Below are 17,246 nucleotides of genomic sequence, written 5' to 3' on the forward strand. Positions count from 1 at the left end.
AAAGGGCATCAATTTTGTTTGTGTACAGCATCGCACGACCGCGCAATTTACAGTTAAAGTGACGCAGTGCCGTATCGCAGAAAATGGCCTGGTTATTAAGGGGGTAAATCCCTCCGGGGCTCAAGTGGTTAAAGGTTGAGTTTGGGACACTTCAGCCCTGAACAGCAATGATCGTGTTTCTTGAAATAAATGGAAGGGCTGCACCAAGACTGCTGCAGCACCTCTTAGGAAATCTTCCTGCAGCCTGGCTGCTGAATGTTGTGAAAAAAAAAGATTTTACTTTTCTAATATAAATGAAAATAAGATACACATACATTTTATGCATGTCATTTTAAATCTGCTGCAGCACCTCTTAGGAAATCCCAGCTGTCAGTCAGGATGGTGGTGGGAGGCAGCAGTGTGCTTGTCACACAGGGAAATAATCATCAGCTCCCCATCCAGGCTCAGCCCCTCTCCAGTGATGGAGCCTCCTCCTCTCCATTCAGCACACTCAGATGCCTGTGTGCTCTGCTAGCAGCGCTCCTCTTCCCTGGGTACCCGGGCTGCCCTCTCTGGAGCCTGGCATGGGCACACAAATGGACAATGCAGGAGGATTACCGGAGGAGATAGGACTGCACCCTGACAGCTCACCCTCCAGAGCAGGTGAATCTTTTTCCATCACTTCTCATGCAGGAACTTTCCTTGGGACATGGCAGATCTGTGATTTACAGACATTGTCCTGTAGCTGGTTACTATGTACTTTTCTTCTACATTGTTGCTGTGTACTTTATTACACACCCTATATGTTGTTGTCGTGTACTTTATTATACATTGTTGCTGTGTGTGCGGATTGAATGATGTCAGCAGTCACATTGCAGTGTGTTGGAATACTAGGTGTGTGTGTGTGTTATTTAGTTGATTTGTGTTTATTTGGACATGTGTGACAGGTGATTGGCAGCTAACTGAAAACACATGAGAGAAATTATGATAAATAGGAATTGTTCTGATGATAAAAGAAAAAAGCTTTCCCAGTTACCTCTCCCTCCAGCAGATAGAGAAGTGTGCGGGATCCGCAAAATGCAACATGTGTTGTGTGATTGTCAGCGCTGATTAATTCTCCATCACACAGCTGAGCCTACAGGAAGGGAGGGGGGGATCCTGATACACCAACCCTGCATGGATCTGCTGGATCACCCACACAGCTCACTGGGATCTGTCTAGGATTGTATCATCTCTATATCCCACCGAATGATATCAATAAGAAGATCGCTTTACAAACAATGTAGCCAAAACTTTCTCCCAGAGAAACAATAAGCGGTGTGGAGTTTGTTTCTGTCTCCTGCTGTCTTTTTTCCCCTGATGACATTCGCACGTGGTGAAAGGTTCGCTCACTTTTCATGCAGGGAAAAATCTCTGCCTGCCACAAAGTTATTCAGCTGCTTGGAAAGCTGTGCGGCTCCCAGGCATTGCTCGGGTCTGTTGTCTGGCTTGTATGGATTCGGCTGTACATGTTCACCTTTTGCAGCTGAATTGATCTGAACTCAATAGTGTACTTCCTTCTCAATCAGTCAAGTGTTTCTTTTTTTCTTGGGGGGCTAATTTTATTATGGCTTGTCTAAAAGGGATTTTTTTTTTTATTTGTTTTACAGCATTCTTGTAAAAATGGCAATTTGTGAATGTAAGGCATATGCCATAGGCGTGCATCCCAAAGCTCAAACACACATGCACAGTAGAGCAGTGGACATGTCAGTCGTTTTTATTATTATTATATCATTTTTTTTCCAAATAAATAAAAAAAAAAAATATATATATATATATATATATATATATATATATATATATATATATATATATATATATATATATATATATATATAATCGCTATGACCAAGCACTGACATTACAGTGCGAAACGCGTCAGCTTTACACCCCACTGTCTGCTGTGTTTTGTAGTGCTCCATGTCTTTTACCATTAAAGGCCACCTTTTTAAGGATTTCGTGGAAGTGTGGCTGTCCAATCTTTTCTTTTTAAGTGTATATATGTGTATATATATATATATATATATATATATATATATATATATATATATATATATATATAAAAAAGATAAAATGTATATAATAATAATTAATATATATATATATATATATATATATAATTTTTTTTTTTTTTTCAATTTGTTAGGAGCCACATTGAGGGGCTTTGGTGAAATGAAATAGCAGAGCAAGGGACTGAGGACAGAGATTCCCCAGTCCCTTGCTATGTAGCCTCAGCTGCCACGAGGTAGTAAGGGTGTTCAGCAGAGGAAATCTGCATTTCAAAGGGTGATTGGGGGGGGGTGTGCCCAGGTACACCCCGTGCGTGCCCATGCCACAGACACGGATTTAGAAACAGTGGGGTTGATTTAAGCTGGGTTCACACTTATGAGAATTGGATGCAAGTTTTCTGCCGCATCCAATTCGCATGACAGGAGAGTGTAACCAGCTCTCAAATGGAGCCAATTCACACATCTCTGGGGCGGCCGCTGTTTGCATTTGGAAAGGGTCTTGCGCATCTTTGGCTTCAGAATCGAATATGAATTCAGGCAGAAATTCGGACCCGAATCTGTGAACAGGGATGCACGGGAATCCCTGCTGTGAGACATGGCCGCAGCAGGTGTGAACCCAGCCTTACCAAAGCTGGAGTGTGCAAAATCACGGTAGCCAATCAGCTTCTAACTTGAGCTTGTTTAATTCCACTTTGGCAAAAAAAATACCGGAAAGCTGGTTTTTATGCAGCGCTGCACCAGATTTTGCACTCTTTAGTGTGTTGCTTTATCTGAAGAAAATGCACACTAAATGTGATTGTAAGACATTGAAATCTAGCCAAGGTCAATAGAAAGAGCTGGTACAAATGAGGGCAACAGGACACAAGGTGTGTATGGAGGAGCTCCCAGAATCTAACTCTGTAGACTTGGAGGAAGAATTGAATATCTTTTATCAAATCTTGAGTATACGCCGTGTAAGTTGGTACTGAGATAGTCCTTCAAAATGTCCTTTTTATGGGTGACTGGGTAGAGAAACCGATCTCCCTGTCTCTTTCCCTCTGTAGAGGAAGGATGATTTTTACCATTGGGATAGCAAGGATTCTTTATAGTAAGAGCAGTAAAGTTGCATGATGAAGCGTAGATAGAAAAATTATAGCAGACAAAATACTAAGTGGTCCATCCAGTCTGCCTTTTTTTTTATTTTATTTTTTTACAGGATCTTAAATGAATTCCTTTTTGTTAACTCTTCATAGTTGTTGTTACTTGAAGCAAACTATGGGAATATGTTGGTCAATCTGACTACCTTTGCATGCTTAATAAGTGAAGTATTCCCTCTGATTACTGATGCTGCATCCATACTGCTGGAGTTTGTGAGACGTTGAACTTGGTAAACAAGGGAGTCACTTGGTTTTGGTTGGGTGGACCACACGTACCCCAGTCCCTGCCTGGAGCCAGGGTCCTTTCTCTTGTGAGGAGGACCATGGGTACCCCCTGTGCTCTTTTATGAGTGCATTACTTTTTGTGCGACCACTTTTTTTTTTCTTTATGCGTCTGTTGTTAAATTGTGTTTGCTTAGCACTTCGGCCTGGCAGCACCGGGATCATTGGTTTGAATCCCAACCATGGCACTGCCTGCCTGGAGTTTGCCTGTTCTCCCTGTGCCTGTGTGGGTTTCCTTAGGGTACTCCCGTTTTCTCCTACACTATAAGGACTTGCTGCTAGGTTAATTGACTCCTGTCTAAATTGGCCCTAGTATGTGTGTGTGTGTATTAGCCTACGTTCACAATGGGCCACTTCAACATGTCAAATCGGTGGCTATTGCCAGTGTTCTGATGAAAAATGCCCCGTCGAGAAATGCCCGCCCAGTACTGCGCATGTGCAGTATGGAGCCGCCGAACATTGGAATTTACGATCAGCTTTAGACGGCGCCGGCGCACAATATCCGATGCTCATGCAACTCTTCAAGGGGGGATGGCACAATGTTGGCCATTGTGCGCAGGCACCTGTCTACAGCTGATCGTAAATTTCGAAGTTTGGAGGCTCTGTATTTCTCATGCGCTGTGCATGCGCAGTACCGGGCGGTCATTTCTCGTCAGGACACCGGCACCATTGCCAACGGTATGATGCCAACTTTGCGGCGCCGCACTGATTCCCAAAAGTAGTTTCTGCACTACTTTTGGCGACTCCAGGGGGGGGCATTTGAATAGACATCTGTGCATGAACCCGTCCTCAATGTGAACCTGAGCTGCATGCGACTGCGAGTCAGGGACCAAAGATTGTGAGCTCCCTTAGGGGCAAGGACTGATGTGAATGTACAATGTAAAGCACCGCGTAAATTGATGGCACTACTACTATTACAGTACCGTAGTACTGTACGTAGTAATAAATAAATCGTTTTGAGTATGTTCACTGCACCATGGAGCTTAAAATAAAAATAAAAAATCTAAACCAGTTAACAAAATATTAGTAACAAGCAGTGTGCGGTGTCCCATAGAAATCATCATTTTACTGGTGTGATCCACTGAAGTGGAATCTGGTTGCTGCGCTTTGTTTTATGACACCTGTACGTGGGTTATAATCTTTGTTCTACCACTAGGGAAAACCAACTATTTCCACCTCATTTGACTGGATGATGTGAACCATGCAGAGAGACCATGACTTGCTTTGCATAAGTGTGAATAATTTTCCTGTAGAGAAGCCAGGTGCGGGAGTAATAAGGACAGGGGGGGGGGATGCAATGTCACTGAGGACTTCTCTCCTGTCCCCCCTGTGTGTGCAGTATGTATGTTATCAGATTGACTTCATCCGCTTACAGTGTAGAGATCTCTGCTCCCCCAAGCTCTGAGGGTTTAGAAGTGACAATGGGTTTTGACCACAAAAAGGACCTGTGTGTACTGAGGCCAGAGATGGACAAATCCCAGGAGCTGGGTAAAAGCTTTTCACAAATCTGCTGGCTTTAATATTTAGCTATGTGGTGTGATAGCGCTGGGGTCCTGGATCCATTTCCTACCACAATTGGCAGGTATTCCCTGAGCATATGTGCCTTGTGTATGAAAAACATAGGTGTGGGTTGATCATCTTCTGCCCACCTTGGGCCCCAATGTGTGACGGTGAATGTGTAGAGCAATATAAATATATACATGCATGTGACTATGGTGGGGACATTAGAGTGTAAGCTCACCTGGTGCAGAGAATGGTGTGAATGGCTGTGTTTTTTTTTACAGCCCTACAGAATATATCAGAGCTATATAAATGTATGATGGTGTGCCTGAAGTGGACATAAATGTATAATAATAATGTGTGGCTGTGTGTAAGCTCCTGGTGTGACCGGCTCAATGTTCTCTGTACAGCACTGTGGTATATGTCAGAGCTATATGAATGTATAATAATAATAGTGTGACTGAGGGGGGATATTAGAGTGTAAGCTCCTTTTGGTACAGAGACTGATGTGACTGGCGCAGTGTTCTCTATACAGCACTGTGGTATATGTCAGAGCTATATAAATGTATAATAGTGAGGGAGGGCATTAGAGTGTAAGCTCCTATGGAAACTGATGTGGCTGGCTTAGTATTCCGTGCACAGCTCCGTGGTATGTGTCAGAGCTATAAAAATGCATTATAACAGTGTGCACAGAGGTTGTGTAAGCTCCTTTTTGCAGCAGAGGAATAGGCGTCTAATTTGAAAGTTCTCGTCATTGGCTGTTTTTTTTTTTTTTTTTAACCAGGACTGTCAAACAGCACAGAGTTACTAGTGTATATAACTTTCCAAACCCGTTACTGTTCAGTGCTGGTTTACACCAGTGCAAGATTGCATGTGATTCGCACCGCACTGCAGTGCAAATCACATGCGATTTCAGCCAAACAAATAGTATGGCTGAATTCACATTGCATTCGGACCAAACTAGCACAGGACCCTTTTTTTTTGGTCCGCACCAGAATCGGATCGCAAAAGGGGTTCACACCCATGTGATCCGATTCATGTCCGAACTGTCAGTTTTCAGTGCGATGTGCAAGCTGAAATGGGGGGGTCAATGACATTGTATTGACACTCCCGGCAGTTCACATATGGCAGTGTGAACTGCCTTGCAAGTCGGGTGCTGATGCGGGAACCTGCAGTGCGATGCGGGAACCTTGCGAATCCACAAGTGTGAACCGGCACTTAATGAATGTCCCAGAGGCTGGACTAGGCCTTTGTGGCACAGTACAGCCCACACTGGCAACTGCTGGGACATTTGGGGGGGGGACAATCATGGTTGCCGAGTGGTGCAGCCCAAGAGCTGTTTGCCAGTGCTTATTGGTCAAAGATTAATGGCAGTTGGGAAGGGGGCGAGTGTACTGGTTTCCCACTAAAAGCTTAAACACAACTGTATTTTCGCATCTGCAACAAAAAGGATCATCATCTCAGTTTAGAGAAATGTCTCTCTTTGATAGAAAACTGGATGACTAAGAGTTATCTTAAACTCAACAGTTCCAAAACAGAACTTCTCATGTTTCACGCCAGCCGTAAGAGTCAACTGGCAACAACTTGGACACCGCCGCCCATTCTGGGCCAAATCATCACCCCTAGCTCCAAAGTCAAAAGTCTCGGGGTCATCTTCGACACCTACATGACAATGGATGCACAAATAGGGTCAGTAGTCAGCGGATCTCACCATCTGCTGCGCCTACTACGCAGACTTATTCCATTTATCCCCAAAGAAGACGTAGCAGTCGTGGTGGGAACAATTGTAAATTTCAGACTGGACTATGCAAATGCCCTTTACCTCGGACTCCCAAAGTACCAAATCTCTCGTCTGCAAGTCGTTCAGAATACGGCCGCCAGACTTGTGACTGGGGAAAAAACATGGGAATCAATCTCACCTTCGCTGAGAACCCTTCACTGGTTGCCAGTAAAAGACAGAATTGCATTTAAAGCACTCTGTCTGACCCATAAGTGCATCCATGGGAAGGCTCCGCAATATCTTTGCGACAAGATAGAACCCCACAATTCCAATTGCGTTCTGCGATCCACCGACCAAAATCTGGTCAAGGTACCCAAAGCAAGATACAAGTCCAAAGGAGAAAGAAGGTTTGCTTTCCAAGGTCCTAGACTATGGAACGCTTTACCAACCAGCATTCGGTTGGAGGAAAACCACCTGGCCTTCAGAAGACAGATTAAAACTCTGCTCTTTTGATGTCAAGAGACAGGAACAACAAGCGCCCAGAGGCGATTCAGTTTACATGTGCCGCGCTATATACGTTTTTCATTCATTCATTCATTCACACTATAAGAAAATCATTCGAATATTTTCATCCGAGGAACGATTGTAACATTTTTCTGATAGTGTTGTACAGAATTTTTTCGAAAGCCGATTCTGACCTTCCGAATAAAAATTTCCAAAGGGACAAATTTTTCGAGAACAGAATGATCAATTTTTATTTAATGTGTACCATTTTCAATAGAGAAAAATCAGAAATAAAAGACTCTACATGATCAGAAACCATAAAAAAACAAAAAAGTAGCCTTTGTCTGAGAATTTTCATACATTATTTGCTTCCTCGGTACCGACTTGCTGTGAAACAATGAGGAAAATAGGACGATCATTCACTCGATAATTTTTTTTATTATAGTATGTACCCCACTATAGTGTGCATGGAGCTCTCCACACACCAGATTTTGCACATTTCGCCCAGGTTCACACTGGGCTGCGGGAGTGAAGCCGTGCGAGTTCAGCTGAACTCGCACGATTTCACTCCCGCTGGCAGTCCTGATTTCGTCCACGATTTAAGAGACACAGATGCCACAGATGTCAATGTAAATTGTGGCCCAAAATCGCAAAAAGTAGTACAGGAACTACTTTTTGAAATCGGTGCAGCGCCGCAGATGCGGCGTCGCACCGATTAGGACGGTGTCATTGCCGGCAAATGCCGCCGATTTGACATGCGATTAGACATGTGAAATCGCATCTCAAATCGTACCCAGTGTGAACCTGGGCTCCCAGTCAGTTGCAAGGCAGTGGAGGCTGTAAGTGTACACAGGCATCAGACACAGAAGCAAGTAAGATTCACGTGCAGTAATACCTGCATTGAGACATTTTCAGCCAAAAATTGATTTGTCTGTGACGCATTTGTGTTACATTTATGACGTTTTTTTCTATTGATTTCCATTTAGGGAAATTAATTTGACAGACGTATAAACAAATTAAATTGAAAACAACACTGTGTATGCGTCATAAATTACATTGTTCTATCTTACATCAAGATCAGACTTCAAACACTACACTAAAGATTCCACCATATCTCTTCACAAATACATGAAAGGAGCAAAACCTAAAACACCCGTTTATGAAAAGCCAAAAAAGCTAAACTGACTGTCTTCTATATCGCAGAGTCTCTATTGGTGAGAGCCCTGTGCAAGTTACTATATCTGCACACCTGCTGTGTCCATTATGAGGGGTTCCCACCATCCCTGTGCAAGTTACTATATCTGCACACCTGCTGTGCCCATTATGAGGGGTTCACACCATCCCTGTGCTGAGCTCTCAGGTCTATACACCTGCTATGCCCATTATGAGGGGTTCCTATTATCCCTCTGCTGAGTTCCTGGGTCTGTACACCTGCTGTGCCCATTATAAGGGGTTCCCACCATCCCTGTGCTGAGTTCCCAGGTCTGTACACCTGCTGTGCTTATTATGAGGGGTTCCCACTATCCCTGTGCTGAGTTCCCAGGTCTGTACACCTGCTGTGCTTATTATGAGGGGTTCCCACTATCCCTGTGCTGAGTTCCCGGGTCTGTAAACCTGCTGTGCCCATTATGAGGGGTTCCCACCATCCCTGTGCTGAGTCCCCGGGTCTGTACACCTGCTGTGCCCATTATGAGGGGTTGTCACCATCCCTGTGATGAGTTTCCGGGGCTGTACACCTGCTATTATGAGGGGTTTTCCACCATTAATGTGCCAAGGTGAACTGTAGGCAACTTCACTAGGTGAAAATAAAGGAAAAAAAACCTAAACAGAAAACGTGCAGCCATAAAATCTAATGCCGCGTACACACGACCGTTTTTCGGGTTGTAAAAAATACATTTTTAATGGTCTAGAAAAAAGTTTTTTTTAACCCGATCGTTAAAATGGCCTTGCCTACACACGATCGTGAAGAAAAAAATGCTCCAGCAAAGCACGGTGACGTACGACGGCACTATAAAGGGGAAGTTCCATTCGGATGGCGCCACCCTTTGGGCTGCTTTAGCTGATTTAGTGTTCGTAAAAGCCGATTAGCGCTTTTCTGTCTGTTACAAACGTTAGTTTTACCAGAACGAGGGCTCCCGTCTCATAACTTGCTTCTGAGCATGCACGTTTTTTTCACGTTGTTAAAGCCCATACACGACCATTTTTTACGATGTTAAAAACGACGTGAAAAATTAGAGCATGTACGAAATTTTTAATGCCCATTTTTTACATCGTGAAAAATGCTCTGGAGCCCACACACAATCGTTTTTAATGACATAAAAAAACCCGTAATTTTTTACAACCCGAAAAACGGTCGTGTGTATGCGGTATAAGAATTGGTATGCTGCAATATATTAAATTTTTGCTTTTGCTTTTAATACTACTTTTAATGGCTGTAGCTCCACCCTTACAAACATTCTTTTAATTCCTACTGGTTAGTTAGGCTGCCATGACATCGATGTGCTAATAGGAAAGCTCAGGAGCAGGTTGCTCTTTGTATATAAATGCACCATGACCCGTTTTCCAAGATCCTGGCGTTTCAAGAGAAAATTAAGGTGACCTTCAGGAACTTGGAGTAAGTCTTCTGTTGGACCTCTTTTCACACTGAGGCGCTTTACAGGCGCTAAAAATGGCGCCTGCAAAACGCCCTAGAAGAGCCGCTCATTTGACTCCAGTGTAAAAGCCCCAAGGGCTTTCACACTGGAGTGGTGTGCTGGCAGGACGTTAAAAAAAAATGTCCTGCAAGCAGCATCTTTGGAGCGATGTGAAGGAGTGGTGTGTGTGTGTGTATACCGCTCCTGCCCATTGAAATGAATATGCACTGCAGCGGCACTTTGCGGGTGGTTTTAACCCTTTACCGGCCGCTAGTGGGGGTTAAAAGCGCCCCGCTAGTGGCCGAATACCTCCACAAACATGACAGTAAAGCGCCACTAAAATTAGCAGCGCTTTACTGCAGACGCCCCAGTGTGAAAGGGGCCTTAGTGGTAGTTTCTTACATTAATTCACCACCCAGGTTCACCTTAAAGCAAAATCCAAACAACATAACCCCACTATCCTTTCTGAAAAAAGGGTACAGGCTCTTGGCTATATAAAATTACTGCAACTAGTATGTAAGATCCTGCTGGCAGCTTTGTACACATATAGCATTTGAGAAATGTTTATCAGCCTCTGTTGCTAGGAAATGGGTAGCCACAAGCCTGAATCTAGTGGGGGAGCCCCCCAGATTTTAGTTGTAACCCCACCCCTGCCCAGACCCAGGTCTCAGAGTCAGTGCTGAGACAAGGTCACCTAGGGCAAAGATGCCAAACTGCGACCCCCCCCCCCCCCCTTCATGATGTACAAGTTTAGGGAAACCTACGCCCAGCAGTTGCTTGCTTTTCAAAATTGCTGCCGCCGTTGCAGCCTTGTAACAGAAGGAGGGCGTCCCTACAGCAAACCAGGTCAGTTGCCCCTCCCACCCGCCCCATGTCCCAGCCCTGTTCAGAGTGCATTCACTGATTCACGGGCCAATCTGGTAGGGATAATTGATATAAGGTGGCACTCTGATGGGTACAATTGATGTAAGGGGGCACTCTGTTGGAGACACCTGATGTATGGCTGCACTCTTATGGGGACCATTATGTAAAGGGAGACGATTATGTAAAGGGGGACTCTGAAAGGGACCCTGACGTAAAAGGGGACTTTGATAAGGATACTTGATATAATGGACCACAGGTTCTATTTATTCATCACCCTAATCTAATGATAGCCTGATACATGATCGTGTTCCCTGTTTGCCCCTGCATTGCCTCTGCACTACCAGGCAGACACTACTTCCAGATCATGACTCGTGATACAGAAGTGTGCCGAGTGAACAACTAAATACTGGCTTCCTGCACTTGTGACAGACTGTGTCGACGGTATGCCCCCATACATTTTTTTTTTTTTTTTTTTTTTTTTTTTTTTTCTGCACCACCAGATCAGATTGGCTAGATCTGGCCCTGGTTGGCTATTGCCTCCTAGTAGCATCTTCCGTTGCTAGGATGCAGGTGGCTTCTGAAGGAAGGATCCTTCTGTTACTAGGTCGCAGATGGGTTTTCTATTTTTTTTTTATCCCTTTTCTGATCATTATGCGGCTGTGTGCATTGGGCCTATAGATAGAAAAAACATATGTGCATTCAGACCTGTAAAGTAAAAAAATGGTATTGCCACATTTGTAAGTTATTTAGGAAACGCAAATCCACTTTGCACTACAAGTGCAAACTACACTTGAAATTGCACTGAAAATGCACTTGGAAGTGCAGTCGCTGTAAATCTGAGGGGTAGATCTGAAATGAGGGGAAGCTCTGCTGATTTCATTATCCAATCATGTGTTTGCTAAAATGCTGTTTTTTTTTTTTCCCTTGCATCCCTCTCGGATCTACAGCGACTGCACTTCCAAGTGAAATTTTAAGTGCACTTCGCCTTTCGTAAATAACCCCCTCTGTCTCTGTGTGTGGCCATTTCTTCATCCCCCCTCACCTCATAGCAAGCAAGCTGAATCAGGATAAGTTCAGCTGGTAGCCAGAGGTTCTTTAACCACTTAAGGACCCCTTCGCCGATATACGTCGGCAGAATGGCCCGCGACCTGGTCCGAAGCTCCGTGACCGCGGGACTCGCGGACCTGATCGCCGCTGGAGTCCCGCGATCGGTCCCCGGAGCTAAAGAACGGGGAGAGCCGCGTGTAAACACGGCTTCCCCGTTCTTCACTGTGGCGGCGTCATCGATTGTGTGATCCCTTTTATAGGGGGACACAATCGAAGACGTCACACCTACAGCCACACCCCCCTACAGTTGTAAACACACTTCAGGTCACACATAACCCCATCAGCGCCCCCTAGTGGTTAACTCCCAAACGGCAACTGTAATTTTCACAATAAACAATGCATTTTTTGCTGTGAAAATGACAATGGTCCCAAAAATTTGTCAAAATTGTCCAAAGTGTCCGCCATAATGTCGCAGTCACGAAAAAAATCGCTGATCGCCGCCATTAGTAGTAAAAAAATAAATGAATAAAAATGCAATAAAACTATCCCCTATTTTGTAAACGCTACAAATTTGGCGCAAACCATTCGATAAACGCTTATAGGTAGAAGAATACGTATCGGCCTAAACTGATGAAAAACATTTTTTTTTATATATTTTTGGGGGATATTTATTACAGCAAAAAGTAAAAAATAGTTTTTTTCCTCAAAATTGTCGCTCTATTTTGGTTTATAGCGCAAAAAATAAAAACCGCAGAGGTGATCAAATACCACCAAAAGAAAGCTCTATCTGTGGGGAAAAAAAGGACGCCAATTTTGTTTGGGAGCCACGTCGCACGACCGCGCAATTGTCAGTTAAATTGAAGCAGTGCCGAATCGCAAAAAGGGGCAAGGTCCTTTAGCTGCATTTTGGTCCGGGTCTTAAGTGGTTAATCAATTCTCTCTACCTACAGCCATCTCTTCAGCTGTCCCTGTGCGCCTTCTCTTGTTTATCTTTTCCATACTTGTTTAATAATGTCATTTGCCTAAAGAGTGAACAAAAAAAAGAAGAAGAAGAGTTGGTTTTTGAGTCTCCTCCGTTAATCTTCACGGCTGCTGTGCGCTCTGTTTAAACACTCTTGTCCTATCTGCTCTCTTCATCTTGAAGCTGTCTTCCAGTTTATAATAATTCACCACTGTACTTGAGATCCAGTAAACACGGCCGGGCCATGATGACTGCACGCTGCAGTCAAATTCTAGGGTGGCTGTTCATGGGAATCATCACCTTTCCGGATGACGTGATTCCAATAAAGCAAAAATGAAACGACAATCTTTTTCTTTCAACCAACTAGCTGAAGAAACCCGACACTGACCAGAAGGTAGCGGCGTGGGATCCATGAGGCCATCGGATAAACCATAATGCCCTGTACACACGATCGGTTCGTCTGATGAAAACGGTCCGATGGACCTTTTTCATGATCGTGTGTGGGCCCCATCGTTTTTTTTCCCCATCGGTGAAAAAACTTAGGACCTGTTTTAAAATTATCTGATGGTAAAAAAAAAAACGATAGAAAAAAACGGTCGTCTGTGGGGAAATCCATTGGTCAAAAAACCATGCATGCTCAGAATCAAGTCGACGCATGCTCGGAAGCATTGAACTTCATTTTTCTCAGCACGTCGTAGTGTTTTACGTCACCGCGTTGGACACGATCGGATTTTTAACTGATGGTGTGTAGGCAAGACTGATGAAGGTCAGCCTCATCGGATATCTGATAAAAAAATCCATCGGTCCGTTTTCATCGGATGAACCGATCGTGTGTACAGGGCATCACAGATCCTTGTTGTATGTAAGTATAGAATATAGAATTTTTATATAATTATTTTTCCCACAAATAGAGCTTTCTTTTGGTGGTATTTGATCACCTCTGTTTTTTATTTTTTGTGCTATAAAAAAAAAAATGCCAACAATTTTGAAAAAAACAAAACGATTTTTTTAATTTTATTTTTTAAATCAAATTTCTTCATAAATTTAGGCCAATATGTATTCTTCTATATGTTTTTGGTACAAAAAATCCCAATAAGCGTATATTAATTGGTTTACGCAAAAGTTTTATAGCGTCTCCAAACTGTGGTGTGTGTGTGTGTGTGTGTGTGTGTGTGTGTGTGTGTATATACTAGAGTTTTTATTTTTTTATATTGGTAATGGGGGTGATCAGCCACTTTAAAGCAAGACTGTGATATTGCGGCAGAATAAAGATTCTCTATGGGGTTTAGGTCAAGCGAGTTTTGCTGGCCAATCAAACACAGTGATCCCATGATCATTAAACCAGATATTGGTACTTTTGGCAGTGTGGGAGGTGCCAAGTCCTGCTGGAAAATGAAATCACCGTCTCCATAAAGCTGGTCAGCAGAGGGAAGCGTGAAGTGCTCTAGAATCTCCTGATAGAGGGCTGCGCTGACTTTGGACTTGATAAAACACAAGCAGATGACACGGCTCCCCAAATCATCACTGAAAACTTCACACTGGACCTCATGCAGGATTCTGTGCCTCTCCACTCTTCCTCCAGACTCTGGAACCTTTTATTTCCAAATGCAATGCAAAATGTACCTTCATCTGAAAAGAGGACTTTAGACCACTCAACAGCCCAGTCCCTTTTCTCCTTAGTCCAGTTAAGACGCTTCTGATATTGTATTTGGTTCAGGAGTGGCTTGTTGCAAGGAATGCGACGGTTGTAGCCCATGTCCTGGATACGTCTGTGTGTGGTGACTCTTAAAGCACTGACACCAGCCTCAGTCCACTCCATGTAAATCTTCCCCCGAATTCTTGAATGGCCTTTGCTTCACAATCCTCTCAAGGCTGTGGTTATCACTGTTGCTTGTGCACCTTTTTTTTACCAAACTTTTTCCTTCCACTCAACCTTACATTAATGTGCTTGGATACAGCACTCTGTGAACAGCCAGCTTCTTTAGCAATGACCTTGTGTGACTTACCCTCCTTGTGGAGGGTGTCAATGACTGTCTTCTGGAACTCTATCAAGTCAGCAGTCTTCCCCCATGATTGTGTAACCTACTGAACCCGACCAAGAGACCATTTAAAGCAGTGGTTCTCAACCTGGGGGTCGGGACCCCCTCGGGGGTCGAATGATGATTTGCCAGGGGTCACCAAATCCTGGGCTGTTCCTGAAGCCCGCAGCGCTCTCCTGGCCTTTTTGCGACCGCTCAGCAGGGCTGTCCCTTGAGCCTGTGGCTGCCCAGCTGGGCTGTTCCTGGAGCCCCGCAGCCGCCCACTCAAGCTTTTTTGCAGCCGCCCATTCAGTCCATGGCATGGCTGTGACTAGAGGTCAGCTGACTGGTGAGGAATGTGAAGTGGGAGGGGCTGGAGGAGACCCTATCTCCTGATTTCGGGCATAGGTGACACAACAAAGTCAGAGACGCAGAGTGTAAAATTACCTGTGATTATAGTTGCCATTAAAAGTCCCCACTACAGTTCTCAGATCAGCAAATGATCTTCATCAAGAACACCTAAGTTGGCCGATCAGAACTCCCCCCAGCACATCATTCCATGGCTTAGGGGCGCAAATTACTTTTCTTACCTTGGGTGCTGACAACCCATGCTACAAAAATAATTTTACTGTTGGGGGTCCCCACAACTTGGGAAATGTTATCAAGGGGTCACGGCACTAATAAGGTTGAGAACCACTGATTTAAAGGCTCAGGAAAGCTTTACAGGTGTTTTGCGTTAATTGGCTGATTAGAGTGTGACACCACGAGTCTACAATATTCAACTTTTTCACAATATTCAAATTTTCTGAGATACCGAATTTTGGGTTTTTTCACTAGCTGTAAGCCATAATTGTCAAAATTAAAATAAATAAATGCAAACATGCACTCCTGGGTGGCAGGATAGCGGAAGCCTCTAGGGCCCAAAGGCGACTCCTTACATTTATTTTTATTTCAGCAAAGATAACGATTGCCAGAAACTGGAGGTCTGCTGCCCTGCCATTCAATCAGCTTAAACACAAATTGTCGTGGCTAATGCTAAACGAACGGTTAACTGCATTAGTACAAGACAAGATGAAGTTCTTTCACAAAATATGGGATCCATGGATTAATTACCTGACAAACGACCCCAGGACGCTCGCTGTTTAGATTTTATTGACTAGAGATGGGTCGTCAAGCACAGAGTCGCACTCTAGTTCTAGTTCTTTTTCTTTCTTTTTTTTTTTACCCGATGGAAACATTTTAGAGTTTTTTTATTTTTGACTAGGGAAGTATTTTAGGCACCAATATTGTACAAAGCCTTAGATCAATCCGACACAGAATTATTATACACAGTATGCGTTAATAAAACCACTTGGAAGAACACCTAAGGTAAGTGATAATCATAATCGCTGAATAACACATCCAGTCCCTGAATATTTTCAAGCCTCTTTGTCTTCGGAATGAGGCTGATTATTATTATTATTATTATTATTATTATTATTCAGCAATGGAATCCAGGCATGAAAAGGCTTGTGCCTTTTCATGCCTGGATTCCATTGCTGAATAATAGGCACACTTTTAGCGATTTCTAAACACTATTGTGTTTTTTTAGTCATCACACTGTGTTCTAGAATTTGGGAATCAGTCTTCTTTCAATCCTGTGTATTATTTAAAGATTCAGATAAAGAGGAGGAAGCAAATATCCTGTAGCTGCTGACTTTTAATAAAAGGACACTTACCTGTCCAGAGATCCAGCTCCACCTTCACCCGGGCCAGTTCTTCACTAGGCTTCGGGTTCCCGGCGCTGATTATAACTGTGGGCTATGCTGGATTTTGGCTTCACATCCGGTTGCCTGCTGCACATTAGCGAGACGGGCTGTGCTTTTGAGAATGGTCCCACAGTCTTCTGGAACATGTGACCCAGGAGACTGTGGGGAGGGAGGGGCAGAGGAGAATGTCCGCTGGGATCGCCTAGGCAATCCGAGCAGAAGTGGGCCTGGGTACTTGTCAAAACTAGGTACCCCCCAATAGAAATGACATGTTAAATGTGGCATGAGAGGAGGCGAAGGGGACGTAAACCACAACTTCCCCTTCTGGGTGGAGTCCGGCTTTAAATTAATAATCAAGCCTTATCTTTGGCAGCACTGTAAGGGCTCATGCACACCATGTGGTGCACTGCACAAAAACGCTCTGCACTTTTGCGGACAAGTGTGGGTGCCGTTAATTCCTAATGGCACCCCTACGCATCGACCAAATATGTAAATGCAAAGCCAAGGAAAGTTCTTGCTTCCTCATGTGTCCTATTACCTTGCCAAGGGGACACCTGGGAGGACTTCTCTCACTCTTTCAGGTGAATGGCATCTGAGCTCTGGGGAGTTAATTTTCACAGAGAGAGTGGAGGATTTGTGCTGTGCTACTGACCCCTGCACTCTGTGTTATATACTGCTAATGCCTGCACTCTGTGTTACTACAACTTTTTACACATTGCATTACTTACTCCCAGGCCCGGACTGGGACAAAAAATAGGCCCGGGCATTTTAGACTGAGCAGCATGGGGGGGCGTGGTGGCAGCGAT

General features: G+C 44.0%; 1 protein-coding gene across 1 annotated transcript in view; it reads left to right on the forward strand.

Moving 5' to 3' along the window:
- The first annotated feature begins 377 nt into the window (after positions 1-377).
- The window catches only part of KCNG1 (potassium voltage-gated channel modifier subfamily G member 1), a 54,620-nt gene continuing 37,751 nt past the window's right edge, over positions 378-17,246 (forward strand). Inside the window, exon 1 of the mRNA XM_040330160.1 lies at positions 378-642. The gene's annotated coding sequence lies outside the window, so the exon portion shown is untranslated. The remainder of the gene's footprint in view (positions 643-17,246) is intronic.

The sequence above is a fragment of the Rana temporaria genome, chromosome 12 (genome assembly GCF_905171775.1).
Source record: "Rana temporaria chromosome 12, aRanTem1.1, whole genome shotgun sequence".
Taxonomy (NCBI): Eukaryota; Metazoa; Chordata; class Amphibia; order Anura; family Ranidae; genus Rana; species Rana temporaria.